Consider the following 17,809-nt stretch of genomic DNA (forward strand, 5'->3'; position numbering starts at 1 on the left):
CATTTCTTTCCTTAGGCTCACTGGGATGATGAATTTGCTGCCCTTGAATACAATGCCATCCACTACAGTGAGGTCTGATCTGCAAGCCCAGTAATGCCTAATTCTCACGGAACAGTCTTTTTTTTCTCCTGGTCATCCTTCTTGAATAGCCACCTTCAGTTCTCTCATTGTTTCATCCTTTTCTGTTTCATGTTTTATCTGGTCCATCCTGTCTGCAGAAACTGGGAGCGAGGCTACCACCATGTCCACATAAGCTTTGATTTCAGCACAGCATGTTTCTGTTTTCTCTTGTCTATCTACAGCACGGGACAGGGCATCAGCGGCAAACAAGAACTTGCCCTGTGTGTAGATTAAAGTCACGTCATATTTTTGTAAGCTGATGAGCATTCTCTGTATTCTTAGGGGACAATCATTCAGCAACTTGGCCATAATGGGAACCAGTGGTTTATGGTCAGTCTCAACATTGAATACTCGACCATAGACAAATTGGTGAAATCTCTCGCATGCATATGTAATGACTAGCAATTCTTTTTCTATTTGCGCATATCTTGATTTTATAGTAGATGGTGCTCTGGATGCATCAGCCAAATCATTCCGATGGTTTTATGGTATACCTCTGGAGCTGAGAGTATGCCGTACGGTAACCGCTGAAACCTGTATCTGCCCTTACAGGTGTTGAAGATGCAGAGTCTTGATGACACCTCATCTAGCTTCATCTGCCAGAACCATGAGGAGGCGTCCAACTTGCTAAACCATTTTGCCCCTGCAAACTGAGACATAATTTCCTCTCGAGTGGGTAACTTAAAATTCTCTCTCTTAATGGCTTTATTTAGATCTCTTGGATCGAGACAGATTCGGAGCTGACCGTTTTTCTTTTCAATTATATGCAATGAGCTCACCCAATCCGTGGGCTCTTCTGTCTTTGCTATCACACCCAGTTTTTCCATGCAGAGAAGTTCTTCTTTAAAGGTGCTGTATGTGATTTCTCAAATTCGTTGTTGAACACTTGATATTTGAAATCAAACCAAACAAACCCACCCCTCTCTTCATTGCTCCGCCTCCAAAACTCACACTCCAATCCTAACCACCCTGCTCCAAGTCCGTCTCGAACCCCGGCCCGATCACTGCTGGCATGCAAGGCAAATACAAACTACACAAGAGTAAATACAAACAAGAGTTTGTTGTTAATCGCCAACAGAACAGCAGCTCCAGACAATCAAAGCCCAGTATTTCTTACATGATAAGGAATCAAAGCAGCCTCCACGTCTGTTTTCAGGCCTCTGCTCTTAGCTCTCTCCAGCGCTGGAAAGCTTTTCTAATATAAACGCAGGTCCTAAAGCATTTTGCCCAGTCATAAACCTTCATTCCAGTGATATTCTTTTGAGCTCTTTTGTATTGAGTCCCATCTCTCGTTCTGCAGTTTTTTTTTTCTTCTTATTTTCAAATCTCCCTCTTGCTCGTTCTCTCTGCTGCCACACTTTCCACATGCATAGTAATTACTCGATTCTGTTCGGATCTTTCCTTGTTTATTTTTATTTTGTGGTGGCTTTGTGTGTTTGAGAGCATACACAGTTTTATCTTGTTTGTTAAGTTCTTTTGCTTCTGCGTGAGTAGTCTCAGCATGTTTACAGCTCTCTCTAACGTAAGATCTTGCTCGTGCAGCAGTCTCTCTCTTACGGTGTATCTTTGCGTGTTGGACTGAGAAGAGCCACTGAGGAGGAGCTTGCTGCATATGAACTTGCTTTATACTTTTAAGGATTATGTTGATGCTCTTCCTCCTAAAATTCAAAGGGCTTTACATATTAATAAAAACTACAAGGTTAAGTTTAAATGAATTCTGTTCTTAAAAGCACCAGCACGTTTCTCTGTTCAGAACACACATAATCCTATTGTTGGGCACTCATTTATCATTAAAAGGAGAAAGACTTTAAATTATTTATAAATTAAATTCAGTTGGGATTTTTTTGTATCTTTAATTTGTTTAGTGAAACATTGGCACTAGATACAGGTGGCATTGCAGATACAACCATTAATGGTGTGTTTTCTTTTCATGCACACTGGGACAGCTTCTTGTTCACTGAACCTGGGTTTAACTTGCTTCGACATTTAAATTTAAACTGTATGCCTTTGTTGAAATAATAATAATAACAATTCTTCTTATTAATTATAGGTTAAAAATAAAGACACCACAGACAAAAATTTCTTTGTGTCAGCAAACATTTAATGTATACACATCATTTGATGTACTTTCAATTCTCAATTTTTGGAGAACTTGCTTGGAAGCAACAATATGAGATTTTAATTCCTTGCAACCTTGGTAAGATCTTCTCACTGTGACTCAGTATTCCTGGGAAGTAACAGACAAGATAAGTTACATGACATTCACAATCATTATCAGTTTTAACTACTGTAGATCCACACATAACACAAACTGACTCAGAGATGTTCACAAGTCTTTCATCTGAAGTCTGAGTCAAGTCTGGAGTCTTTGTCATGAGTCCGAGTTGAGTCTCAAGTTATTTCATGCCTTACTTTAAAAAAAAAAAAAAAAAAAACCCTGAAAAAAAACATCATACTGAAAAATCCTATTTTTATCCTAGTTGTATTATATAAACAAAAAATATGATCTTTCTATTATCTGTTTTGTTTGTAATAGAGGTACTAAGACATCTAGCCTGTTACAATCCATTACAAAGTACAAAATCGTTCTGGCAACTAGACGAGTAGTCATTTTCAATACAGTTGTTAAGTGGACGCAAGATGGCGCCAGTCACGGTTTACAGAAGTTTGTTATATAGCATAGTCACTGACAACAATAATTATCAGAAAATATCAAACCTCCGAATGTTTCCAGCTGTTTTAAGTCAGTAGTAAACTTTAAGTTTAAAGGCTAGATTTTTTTTTTTCCATATTTTAACAGCCTGGCAATCCAAAGGAGCCATGCAGCTATACCACAGTATTGTAATGTGACTAACCTTTGTGGATGCGATGTCTAATAAAATTTGATGCTGTCGTTCCAGTGTCTCTAATTGTTTTCCCACATTCTTTGCATCTAGCCTGACTTGACATGTTAATAAAGCCAAATATGAGAATATATGGCACGGTGGCTCCCGTCACGTTTCATGGGAGTTTTATGACATTTCAGAGTTTACACACAATACACAGGAGTAATATTATGAAACCATTCAAACAAATCATAAATTCTTTCTTTATGATATCAGTAGTTAGGGATAAAATACTTGAGTTGTTTTTGAAATATTCATGAGTACTTTTTGTCGAGTCAAGTCTGAAGTAATTAGATCAAGTCTGAAGTCAAGCCTAAAGCCTAAAGTGGAAATGAAACTGAAGCCAAGACAGATCATTAAATTAACAAAGTGGAAAAACCTACTGTCACCCACTTCAACAATCTAGCAGTAGGAAAAAGGATGTATTTACAATGAAGCATGTTGTAAATCATTACCTGGTTTAGTGCCACATTGACCACTGTAGAGTCTCTGTTGCAGGTGGCTTTGCAGGCAAATCCTGAGATACAGATGGAGATGATGAACTGAAGGATGGAGAACAGCAGCAATATTCCGTTGGTCCCCAGATCATTGGGGATCCTTCTCTAAAAATACAAATCAAATATAACTGTTATAAAACAAATAAAAACTACTTAGGTGTAGCGAATTAACTCAAAGGGGAAATATTAATAATTATTCATAACTCATTATGATTATTAATTATGATTAATTATGAATATGTGAATCAGTTAATCAGATTAACTTGATGTAGCTACATTAAAATTAATATTACAATCAATTAACCTGTTCGTCCAGTGAACACTCAGTTTTAATTGTTTATTAATTCTAAGAAATGTTCATTTCCAGGTTATGGAAAAACAACATTCTTATTGTACAGTACTACTCAGAGCATGTAGTCAAGATCTAAATCATTTAAGAGGCAATTTATTAGCAGACGGAGTCAGAACCAAACATGTATTGTGCACAATCTTTATTAACTAACTCACAAACACATAACTAAACTAACAAACACATAACATACACGCAGGTCACACACATACGTAGGTAAAAATGAGCAATGATAGAGTTGAACCGGAAGTGGGACCGGAAATGGAGCTATAGGAAAAAAGTCATAGACAATCTGGAAAAGAATCATCAGTTTCCGCAGTAATAAAACACCTTTGCTGACACGGGTGGTTTACAAATTAATACTAAATCGCTGTTTAGTGTTCAAATGTACGATACTTGCAAGATGCCTTTAGGTCGAGGAGCATCGGATTTGCAGGCTGAGGAGTCCTTAATGATTCAGTCCGAAGTTGTAGTCAGTATCTTCTGCATTGGATGAAGTAATATGAAACAACTTAAGCTGTTAATTTGACTCTCAGTGGGGAAAGAGTTCTTTCTCTCTCTCATAGATGAGCACATGGCTGGGTTGCAGGCCTAGGTCTACAGGCCTTCCAGGCCCACAGGCTTTGGCCTGAAGAGGCCTGGAGCAAAAAGGGGGTCTCTTCAGTTGTCCAAGAAGCAAGAAGGAGAGAGGGAGGGGCGTTGTGCACTGACTTTTAACCTCTGGTCAAAGTCACACCTCTTAGGGTTGACCTGACCAATGAAGATTTTGTATTTCCGGGCGACAACACGCCTCCTGTCAGGGCTTTTACGACCGAGCAAGATTAACTGGCTGAGTTTTTGAAGAAGAACTATTAAAGATTCTTGTAATACTGATGTGTTGCATGAGGTATCGACATATCGCATACACAAGCATTTAAATCTTCTCAATACGAACCCATAGACACTAAACATGGCATAATTGAGGTTACCTTAAATGTATCATAAAACATGTGAATACAATACTGAGTACAGTACAACAAACAGTAATAATGGATACCATTTCCTGGGATATGCATGTTAGTTTATAGAACAGTCTGTCTATAAATTAATGCAGGTAAGTCTGTTTTCTGTGGGAAAGATGCAGGAAAGATGCAGGTTTTCTGTGTGTCTCTTTGTTCTCTGCTCTTCCATGTGGCAACCAACATTCTTTAGCGCAATAAAACTGAGAACTTCTCGGGGGATGGGGGACAGACCCCAGAGTGAGCTTTAAACCATTATTGGTTAACTATAACAAATAATTGTGTCTGATTTGTCTTAGTCGTTACATATGTAACTACTGTATATACAAGAAGGCATAATATGGCTTTTGAACACTTGGAACATAGTGCACAAGTGGAATGGACTACTTTGTCATTTTTATAATACTTTTATGATGCCTTATGATGTCATTCCGAAGCATAAAATTTCCAGTTGCTAGTCACTGTAATTGCATATGGAAAAGACTGGCCAGCACAATCTTTATTAATTATAAAAAGTTCAATTAGTAAATGATGATATAATTGTCATTTTTAAGTGAAAAAACAAAATTAAGCAGATAAAATTAATATAGTATTGCACATTGTACATTTAATACCTTAAAATGGAAACAGGTGTCAGTGGAACTACCATAGTGTAACGCATGGTGTGTAGGCTGGCAGACGAAGTGAAGTAATAATCCAATACAAGGTTTTATTAACAAAGTTCCACCAGGCAGTGTTACACACACATCAAACTGAAACGAGACTGGACACTAAACAGAACACAAGTAGGAACAGATATACATGGTGTAGATGATGAACTAATGATGCACCGCTGTGATGGTGAGTTAGTGTCCATGGTGACTGATGAGTGGTGGGAACATGATGGTGACAATGTGACAGTATGTCCCCCTCCGGCAAGGCATGCCCTCGTGCTGTAACAGAACATCAAAGGGAGGGCCGGAAGGGGTTCTAGAGGTGGACGAGGTGATGGTGCCGGAGGAGTGGTGAAGGGAGGACGACGATCCCCTGGCGGCGCTGATGGTGGAGAGCCGATGGCGCAGACCCAGAGCCTGGCAGTGATGACAGCCCACGGTGGAGACGAGGGAGGGAGGCAACAAGGTGTAGACAGGACTGTCAAAATCTGTTGGGCAACCAATGTAGGTGGAACCGATGGATCCCCGGAGCGCAGATGGAGAGCCGATGGAGCAGAGTGACATTGTTGGCCTCTGAGGCCTAGGCGACATCACAACAATGACTGTTGGAGAAGGAGCGCGATAACCCGAGGACTAAGACGAACCAGTGTGACTATGGACCGAGACGAGTAAGAAGGGAAGGAGGAGCCCGCAGCAGCCATAGGGGTGGAGGAACGGAGCATAGCAGCAGGTCCACAAGTCCATGGCGGAGGTGGTAAGACAATGACCAGTGATGAGCCGCTGGGACGAGGGAACCCAGTTGAGTTGAAAAGCCGAGGGGGTCTGGTGGAGCCGAAGATGGGAGGAGCCAGGGCGGAGCTGCCAGGTCGAGGGGCCGAGACGGAGTGAGGCGATCAGAGGCGGAGTCACAGGATCCACTCCATCAGGCGCTGATGGAGGTTACGTGACCTGAGGCTCAACGTCACGGCATGGCGATTCCGGAGACGGTGAAGGGCAGCAAACCTCCAGCTGAAGTGGGGCTGGAAGGCTGGCTGGGAAGATCGGTGACTGAGGCAGAAGGAGACTTGGAAGGGTAGGATGAAGAGTATAGTCCATGCAAGTCTCTGTGCTGTCTGGCATCAGCGATGAAGGCTGAGAAACGGGGTGGGGTAGGGTGGGTGATGATACCTCCGCGCTGAAGTCTATCAGCCAGTCCTCAGTCCCAGACTGTCCTCCAAAAAAAACAACCCTATAGGTCATTTTTCAAGCACTTTATTACGACCTATATTTACATTTTAAAGTCATGTGCCCTCTAGCTGGCGTAAAAATAATGACAGTGTCATGTTACGTCTGTTGCCATGAAATGACGTATGACTGTCGTTACCAATCAAAATGTGTGTTCATTTAAATGCAATGTGTGGACTTTTTACACCATTTGTCCTATTTCCATTTAGCAAAACTCATTTTTTAATTAACAACTACACCCACACCACCCCTAAACCTACCCTTAGTGATTTATAATGCATATACACTTTATGAGCACATGCGTTCCCTGGGATTGAACCCACGATCGCATGATCACATGATTGCATATTGTTATATATTGCAATGCTCTGCCAATTGAGCTACGCGAAACTCGAAATATGACGCAGATAGAAGGGAACAATGCATTGAAATGAAAGTGTCCTGTTGTTGATAGGGGGTACTGGTTGAAGAAAAATGTTGCTCAGTCCATATCTCCACCAGTTTCCCCTCAGCCTGATTAGATTCACTGGGGGCTCCTCCGGGGCGAGGTTCCGCGCAGGCCACTTGTCCTCGGGGTCTGGCTGACACATCGTAGCGGGCGGTAGCTCTCCATCTGCGGGGGACTCAAGTGATCCTTCCATGGTCGTAGGTGGTGGAATAGGCTCTGGGTCTGGCTGTGTTCTGGACACCGGATGATGGCTTCTCTCCAGTTTAATCCGGAGGTGTCTGGGAGGTCAACAGTGTGGTGAAAGTTCGCCCCGATCCAGAACATCGACTTCAAGGTCTCGGTGTTGTAGGGGCAGGTGAGTGCAAGACAAAAAAACTCCTTAGAAAAAAACAAAAAATCATGGCTCTCCTGAGCCACGAACACAAACTTATTTGCGCAATCCATATTTGGTCCGGTCTTCTGTAACGAGTGGTGTGTAGGCAGGCAGACGAAGAAGAGTGATAATCCAATACGAGGTTTTAATAACAAAGTTCCTACAGGCAGTGTTACACACACATCAAACTGAAACGAGACTGGACAATGAACAGAACACAAGTAGGAACAGATATACATGGTGTAGATGATGAACTAATGATGCACCGCTGTGAGTTAGTGTCCATGGTGACTGATGAGTGGCGGGAACTTGGAACAAAGGAAACACGTGTGACGAATGGAAACCGAAACAAACAGAACATGATGGTGACAGTGTGATACATAGACATTGTAGCAACTTACATGGGAAAACTCTACTATTTCTATGCCCATCAGAAGAATGGCTATCCCTGCAGTTATGGCACCGATCACATTCATTATAAGAGAAGCTTTCACCTACAGGAAGAAAAGCTGACATGTGAAAAGTGAAATAGTGATAATAATGGTGTACACTTATGAAATGACCTGAACTAAATCTTTAAATATGTAAATTGATAATGAATCAGATATCCTTTTCAGATCCTTATTGTTCTAAGAAAGCCTAGTTTTCATTAAAAACGTAAATATAAAGCCATAGAAAGGTAGGAAAGTGCTGTGTTTTTTTGTTTGTTTGTTAGTTTGTTTGTTTTTGTTATTTAGTGTTTAGGGATGAAAATAAAATCTCAATGGCCTTTTACTTCATAGCCCCATTATACCCTATACTGCATGCAGTCTTTACTCAAAGAACAGATGACTAAAGCACTTTGTGCTTGCACAACAATTACTTGGGAATGTGAATAATAGTGTATGCATACATTAGAAACAATGTGACAAAAAAAAGATATCACCAACAGAATTCAGCACACTGTATGTACATACCACACACAGATCAAGTTTATTCTGAGCAGCAACAGACAGAGATCCAGCACTGATGTACTGAGAGAGAAACATGACATTTTTTACAGTTCATTCAGGAAATTAAAATTAGAGACAATAAAGATAAAACCATTAAATGAAACTTACAATGAAAGATCCCCAGTAAGTTATTCCACTTATGACAGAAATAGCTGGGTAATGGTAATTGTTGTTGATGTTGCTGGTGCGTACAATACCAAATAAGAAAATCACCACTCCAATCATTATCTGGACAGTCTAGAGAGGGCAAATATGGGTCAAGTTTTATATATTTTTCCATGATGGCATATCCTTCATGTTTGGATACAAACACACACACACACACACACACAGAAGAAGCTATATTAAAGGGTTAGTTCACCCAATAATGAAGTTTTTGTCATTTAGTACTCACCCTCATGTCGTCCTAAACCTGTAAGACCTTTGTTCATCTGCGGAACACAAATGAAAATATTTTTGATCTGATCCACACATAGGCAGCAACAACATTGCTCCTTCAGAAGGGTTTTAAAGACATCAAGAAAACAGTTGACGTGACTACAGTGGTTCAACCTTAATGTTATGAAGCGACAAGAATACTTTTTGTGTGCAAAAACAAAACAAAAATAACGACTTTATTTAACAATTTGAACTGTTGTCACACGCAGTTGACACCAGCGTTCAGCCGTAAATGCGAAAGTGCTGAACTGCGTTCACAACGTCAACTGCGTATGACAACAGTTCAAACTGTGAAATAAAGTCATTATTTTTGTTTTGTTTTTGCACACAAAAAGTATTCAAAACAATATTAGTCACTTCATAACATTAAGGTTGAACCACTGTAGTCACATGGACTGTTTTATGGATGTCTTTAATACCCTTCTGGACCTCAAAAGGTGCAATGACATCGCTGCCTAAGTGTGGTTCAGAAACCCTCTGATTTCATCAAAATATCTTAATGTGTGTTCCGAATATGAACGAAGGTCTTATGGGTTTGGGACGACATAAGGGTGAGTACTTAATGACAGAATTTTAATTTTTTGGGTGAACCAACTCTTTAATGTTTTATGCATTACAGTCTAAAGGCAATCAGACCAACACACATCTATTAACTTGAGGACATATGACAACAGATTTTTATTTTCTGTTCATTTTATCACAGAAAAAAATGAGATGCTAAAATATTCCCAAAATCATACATAATTAAAATTCATAATTTAATGCATTACCCCCAGTGCCTTTGGTTGTGCTTTAAAAAATCCCTTAAGAGCCTGTATTGTGATGTGCTCCTCTGGCCTCCTGTCCATCATCACAAATAACAGCATTTTGTGCCGCCTGTGGATTTACTTGGATGACAACTGTTGCTTTGTCAGTTGAGATGAGCCCTGCTGGTTTCCATTCTAGGCAAAGTTTTGGATTTCTCCTGCAGAAATTAAGCATTAAAATTATGCTTTTCACAACTCACATTTATTAATAACTAATATGATTTAATACGCTTAATACAGATTTTCTCTGCTTTTCCTGTAAATCTGCATTTATATTTAAAGTACAGCTAAAATGTTGCCATCAATGACAGAGTCCAAGATACAGACAAACAGAGAAATACAGGGAAACAGGCAGGGGTAACATTTTAAAATAACTTTCATTAATAAATCATTAACAAACATTATATAACGCTTAACAGATCATTAGTTAACATATATTCACATTGCTAGAAATATGAGATCATGTGCTTGTTAATGTTTTCTAATGAACTTATTAAACATTAACTAGTGGTTAACAGATCATTATTTAATGTAAATTAAAATGCTTACAGATGCCATTAACCTTTGATTCATATATTACTTAATGGAATTGTTTATATTTACAAAAGTTGTGAAAAAATAGTTTAATTAGTAATTTAACATATTGTTCATTAACTCATAACCACAGTCTATAAAAACCATACGTTTGGTCTTCATTTGTTGTGGTGTGTATTTTTTACAAATCATTGTATTAATGATTTGTTCATGTTTTTGCAGTACCCAATCTACAGTTGAAACTATTCATTATATGTTTATGTTTATAATTAATTTAGAACCTATTAAGACACTTTTCCCCAGTCTTCTCAATGGAAAAAGTGTCCCAAATGCTCTGAATTCACCCATTTACACATCTTTACAAATCATTTATTAACTATCTGTTCATGTTTTTGCAGTACTGATTCTAAAGTTCATCATTTGCAAATGTTTATAAATGTTATTAATCATTACTACCTACTTTTAGCTACTGTAACAGCGTTTGTGTATGGGGTGGTTAGTTAAGTTTAGCCAAATGCTTGCGACAATCATAATAACAATAATAATAACAAATTGTAAGTTGTGTGCTAAACATGTTTTATTACCTCACCACTTAGTATACTATATCCTTAAACAGGTTATTCCTTGAATCATATACATCAAGAGAAAACGCTTGTTCATTTATCAAAACAATGTAATATAAACAGTTTGAAACTGACCTGTCAATTAAAACCCCTGTACACTGTTGACCCCTTAACCAACCCTTAAACCTACCCGTACCACCAAACCCGTTCTTAACCTTACCCATATCACACCTCAATAGCAGCAAGTGCTTAACATGAACACAATAAGTGCATTGTACCTAACAATTATTATTTTTATATTAGTACATAGTAGTTAAAGACACCTAATAAAAAGTAAGATTTTCTGTTGAACATCTAGATCATGTATAGCTACTAAACACCTTTTTGCATTTGTACTTTTGTAAATCTAAAAAAAAAAAAAAAAAAAAAAAAAAAAGTGCTTCAGGTATATATGAACTAAAGTTGAATGACATTTGTAAGCATTTTAATTTACATTAAATAATGATCTGATTATTATTATGTAATGTTTAATAAGTTTACTAGTAAACATTAACAAGCACATTATCTCATATTTCTAGCTATGTGAATATATAATAACCAATGATCTGTTAAACATTATATGTTTGTTGATGATTTATTAATGAATGTTTTAAAGTAACACTAAAATAAAGTTCCATTTTGTAACATTAGTTGTAACCAACTCAATTAGTTAACATGAAACTTAGTTAACAATGAAAAATGTCTAAAGAATTTATTAATCTTAGTTCATGTTAATTTCAACATTTACTAATACTTCATTAAAATCAAAATTTGTATATGTTAATGTTATTTAATGGTCCTGAGCTGACATTAACTAACAATGAACAGTTGCATTTTTGGTTATTAATATTATTATGATCTATTTATTTTATTTATTTTTATTAATATTAATAAATATTGTAACAAATGTTTTGTTAATGTTAGCTATAACTAACTTATGGGACCTTATTGCAAATTGTTCCCATTTTTAATTGTCTGAGATAAAACAGTTGTGAATGTGTACAGTCTTTTTGATATGATGCCTTTGGAGTTTGTCCTCTCATCTGAATGATCAGAATTTAAAATGTATGTTTTGTAAAAGTTATGGTCCATAATAATAGTGTTTTGTAGCCTAATTTCCAAACAAATCTCAAAACATTCAAATTTAATTTTATACACCAAAGAGCAACAATAAATGAACAATAATTTGCACCAAAACAATCATGGTGTGAAGAATCACAAAAGTCAAAAGATTATGGTTAATTTTAACTGATGTAGATCAACGTGTGTAAATAATAATAATAATAATAAAATCATAAATATGAATTGATGCATGAAATATTTTACCTGAAATGAAATGAGTTGTTGATGTGGAAGTCTGATCGCTCTTATGGCGTATCTTTGTGTGTGTGGAGAAGAACCACTGAGGAGGAGCTTGTGTTTGTGTTATATGTATATTATGTTGATGGCCTTCAAAGGGCCGTCAACATATATATATATATATATATACATTTATATGAATTTAATTATTGACTCAACTCAACGAATCTTAAATTTCACTTATTAGTGATAAGATGAGACATGAGAGGGTCAATGGAGCACAAAAAATTACAAAAAAAAAAAGTTTTTTAGTTTAAGTTTTCCTTTAAATATATAAGCTTAACTGATCAAATGTATAATAATGAATAGTAATTTAGATATAATGTAATCATGAATAATGTCAGTGTCAGACAACTATAGCTGAATGCCTTAGTTTCACACCCATGAGGTGAAAGGCAGTTTACCATTGTGGTTGCTTCATTTCCTTTCCATTCTGCTAGCTATATTTTTGCTCATCAGCCGTACTGAGGATGGATTGCTTTATTGCTTTATCTGACACGAGCAGACTGCAGTAGACAATTACTGACAGTAACTTATTAAAATACAAAAAAGACACAAAAGTGCATGTTTTTTGTGACAACAATAAAAATAATTTGATTTCAATTCTCGCAGTATGTCAATCACTGTGCTGGTCTCTCTGATGACTCTAGGATATAATCATTCAGAATCTTGGTTAACAAATACAATCTCTGTCCATGTCAAACATGAAATGAACAAAACATTGGGCCTTGCCTGATGCAGAAGCATAATTAGTTCACTTTTCCAATAATTATAAAATATGAACTAAGACTAAAGTCAGCTTACTATGAAATATTATGGTTGCTTTATATTTCCTTTACATTCTGCTTGCTTCAGTGGAGTGGCATCGTTCTCTAAAAACTTTGACTTCGACAAAAAGGTCTAAATTAAAATAACTATTGATTGTTCTGATAAAAATGATTGCAAAGCATGTAATAGCACTAATAGCATCACCACAACTAAATCATTGACCTAGTTTAGCAAAACATTGACCGCTGTAGAGTCTGTGTTGCAGGTGGCTTTGCAGGCAAATCCTGAGATATATAAGGAGATGATGAACTGAGGAATGGTGAACACCAGCAATATTACAACGATCCGCAAAGCCTGCAAAACATTCAACATGCCCATTTATGAAAGTAGTTTCAGAAATAACATCTATATTGAGTGAGTTTCTTAAAAATATATTGAAGCAGGGATCATTTTGAGCTAATTATGTGAGTGTGTCAATAATCAGGATTTGACAGAAATTGTTTTGCACATTGTGCATGTAATACCTCAGGATAAAACCATGGATGCGTCAATATTAATTCTATGGACATCAGAAGAATGGCGAGTCCTGCAGTTATAGCACTGATCACATTCATTACAAGAGAGGCTTTCACCTACAATAAAAGAATGTGTTAGTTTCAGGAAATTACTTCAAAACAGAGGTGATTTAAAGTGCACAGTCATAACTAATAACAGTGTGGAAATACATTGAAAATAATGTGACAAAAGAAAAGTTATAATGTGGTAAAATCATTGGGTGTACGTACCACACACAGATTGAGTTTATTCTCTGCAGCAACAGACAGAGATCCAGCACTGATGTACTGAGAGAAACACAGGGCATGATAAAGTTCATTCTGGAAATTAAAATTAAACGGGAAGTAAAGCAAAACAATTAAGTGAAACTTACGATGAAAGATCCCCAGTAGGTTATTCCACTAAAGACAACAATAAGATGGTAACTGATGGTGAGTAGAATACCAATAAAGAAGATCACCACTCCAATCATTATCTGGACAGTCTAGAAGGCAGACACAGGTCAGGTGTTTTATTCATGATGGCATAATACGCATGCATGGAATGGATACACAAAAAACAGAAGCTATTGATGTTTAATGTACTAGAGTCAAAACTTAATCAAACACATAGCTTTGCACTTGGAGGCATATGACAAGAGATTTCCTTCATTTTAAATTACCTAGAAGAAATTAAATATTAAGAATATTATTAAAACCATATAATTCTAATTCATCATTAAATACATTACCCCTAATGCCTTCGGTTGTGCTTTGAAAAATACTTTAAGAGCCACATTGTGATTTGTTCCTCTGGCCTTCTGTCCATCAACAAAAATAGTGCTGTCTTGATCCGCCTGTGGATTCACTTGGATGACAACTGTAGCTTTGTCGGTTGAGATGACTTCGATAGTTTCCATTCTAGGAAAAGTTTTGGATTTCACCTGTAATAAGCATGTTCATTTAATCTTATTCAAGTTCATTAAGAAATATATGAACAGGAGAAATTATGGCTATTTAAAGAGGACAAAAAGATCTGTGCTTGTCATAGATTTTTTTTTTTTCTGTTCCAGAAAAGTGTGTGAAAACATTGTCTTTCAGAATCATATTCATATGAAAATCCTTTGATTGCCTGATAAATAACTAATTTACATGTATGCATTCTTTTTGACAAGGACGCCTTTGGAAAAGGTCAGAGATCAAAATTTACATTGTATTTCATTTGATTTTGAAATAGGCTATATTATTGTGGTTTTTGTAGACTAATGCTGAACAAATTACAAAACATTTAAATGGAGTAGATAAAAAGATAATATTAGTCAAAACATTAGGTAACACTGTATTACGATGGACCACTTTAGACTACTGACTATGCGTAACTTTGCAACTACATGTCAACTTATTCTACTAACGCGAACACTGCGCTTAACTCTAACCTAACAGACTACTAGTCTACTACAGTCTACTAATACTCTAATGAGAGTTAGTTGACATGTAGTTGCAAAGTTACTTATAGTTAGTAGAGTGTCTAAAGTGGACCAGCGAAATAGTGTAACCAAACATTAATTCAATTAATGTATCAAAAATGGTATATAAACACAAACACAATCTAAACAAAGAACAAAGATGCTAATTGTTATAATTTTATAATTAAGTTTATAAAATATTTTAGGTTATTAACATATATGTATATATAGATATATTACCTGAATTTAGATTTTTTTTGATGTCTAGTAGCTCTTTTGATGCATCTTTGTGTGTGTGGACTCTTTGAAGAACAGTTAAGGAGGGGCTAAAAGTTTCTGTTGATGGCCTCCTTCCTCTTAAAATAAAAAAAAGTGCTTTACATATAGATGAAAATAGAATAACTTATGGTCATTGATAAAGGACAAGAATATTTGGTAACACTTTAGTATAGGGAACACATATAAACTATTAACTACAACTTTTCCCTCAATAATCTCCTAATTTACTGCTTATTCATAGTTAGTAAGGTAGTTGTTAAGTTTAGGTATTGGGTAGGGTTAAGAATGTAGAATAAAGTCATGCAGAATAAGGCATTAATATGTGCTTAATAAGTACTAATAAACAGCCAATATTCTAGTAATATGCATGCTAATAAGCAACTAGTTAAAAGACCTTAAAATAAAGTGTTACCAAATATTTCTATCTCCCTTCGCTAAATAATAGAGAATGAACTATTAAGATAATAATAATAATAATAATAAGAAGAAGAAGAAATAATAATAACAACAAGAACCATATATCTGTACACACACACACACACACAGACAATAATTTTGTTGAACTAAATGGCAAATGAATGCCCCATGAATGGAAATGAATGCAGACAGACCAACTCTGCAGCAAACCACAGCAAATGTACAAAAGTATTATGTGTTTTTCAGTAAATAGAAAGACAAGTTTAGTGTTCAGTTATGTTGGACATTTAGAAGAGATTCTGTAATGTTTTTTAATTTTGTGGTTTCCAGTGCTCAAGCGTGGGGTTTGTGCTTGCTGTGGGCAGCTACTGCACATGATAGTCATGATAGTTTAGTTGCTTCATCTAGTGAGTAATAACGATACTAATGTCAGTACTGACACTAGTCTTTTTAATCTTTTCAAGTCTAGTTTAATTAACTTAATTAAATTTATTTTTGGCATTTTTGCCTTTATTATGATAGGACAGTAAGCAAACAGGAAGCGAAGTAGGAGAGAGAATGGGGGATGGGATTGGGAAAGGTCTGAGTGCTGGGACTCGAACTCGGGTCACCCGAAGCACAACGGCATTATATGTCGGCTGACGGCTTAAATTAATTAATATTTTTTTCACACAACTAGTTTAGGTCAGTACAATAAGAATGAAACGAGTTAATTTAAACAAATAATGTTTTGTTGAGCCAACCTAATACAATTTTTATTAATTTAATTAAAAAGGTTAATTAAACAAACTATTATTTTGACTGAAGAGCAACAGCACGTGTCTGTGTTCAAAACACACATTTTGATTACATACTAAGGGCCAGATTTACTAACAGCTTGTGCCAGCGCAAACTTTCTTTTGTCGTTAAAAACTACTGTCAGGATTTACTAAAGACACACAGTGAAAAATTAGTGCTGAAAAGGCATGGACAGGGTTATTTTTGTGGCTGACCTTATTGCATGAGTTTTCCTTTCAGACATAAAATTTATGGGTGGAGAGTTTTTAAATGAATCATGCAAGGTGATTTACTAATGTTTACGCTAATCAATATTTTGGTATTTGCGCCATCATTTAATGCCCCAAAAGAGCTTGTCTTAAACCAGGTGCTAATTTGCACTGCTCTTGGTAGATTGCGGTGGTCATTATGGAAATGATCCAGCTGCGTCTGTGTTCCTTAATTAGCGTGAGAGCGCAAATGGGAATGGAAAGTTCTGTGTGTGATCTACTGATGACGTTCAGAAACTTCCACTGCCATCTGTGCTGTTTTGGAATTGCGCTCTCACTCTAATTTTCCCTGTTTAGTAAATCTGGCACTCATAAGATATTATTATAATTAATAGTAATTATTTATAAATTAAATTAAATAATCGGTTTTATTGGTTGACAGCCATAGTTACAATACAAGTCATTATTTGCTCTGTCACATTGGATACTCCGTTTAGAATTTAGGCACTTAGAGTTACTTAGTCCACATTAGACTCATCACACACTTTTAATTTTATCAACAACAGCAATACAACGAATATTTAATACACAATATTACAGAAAACATAACGGGACAAAGCTCGATGGAAAGGTTCCTAGATCTGAACTGATCAGAAATCTAGCATTGCTTCTGCAGTAGACTGCTCTAGATTCAAACCAATCAGTTTAAAGGTGGTTTATTATGCCACATCTGTGGTTGCCTTATAGTTCCTTTTCATCCTGCTAGCTGTACATTTGATGTTTTAGGTAATGAGAGATATTTATCTATAAAACTTTAACTTGAGCAGACTTAACTTTACAACATCAATAAAATGCAATGTTCTTTTTACAGCATTGACCAAATTGGATTCCCTTTGAGAACAAACAAAGAAATGTGAGCAACACACTATATCATATTTTGATCAATATCTATACTTTTGAGATATCAAAACCATTTACTCTGTTTACTGAAACATTGGTCAGAAACACTGAGAACAGGTGTAGAGGACGAAACTGAGCACAAACCACAAACACCTACCAATGACAGGTGTGTGTGTGTGTGT

At 36.3% G+C, this 17,809-nt stretch overlaps 1 pseudogene; it reads right to left on the minus strand.

Annotated features, from left to right (window-relative positions):
* Positions 1–2,202: 2,202 nt before the first annotated feature.
* Positions 2,203–9,982, minus strand: LOC127518879 (membrane-spanning 4-domains subfamily A member 4A-like; annotated as a pseudogene).
* Positions 9,983–17,809: the final 7,827 nt, after the last annotated feature.

This window comes from Ctenopharyngodon idella, chromosome 9, assembly GCF_019924925.1.
Source record: "Ctenopharyngodon idella isolate HZGC_01 chromosome 9, HZGC01, whole genome shotgun sequence".
Taxonomy (NCBI): domain Eukaryota; kingdom Metazoa; phylum Chordata; class Actinopteri; order Cypriniformes; family Xenocyprididae; genus Ctenopharyngodon; species Ctenopharyngodon idella.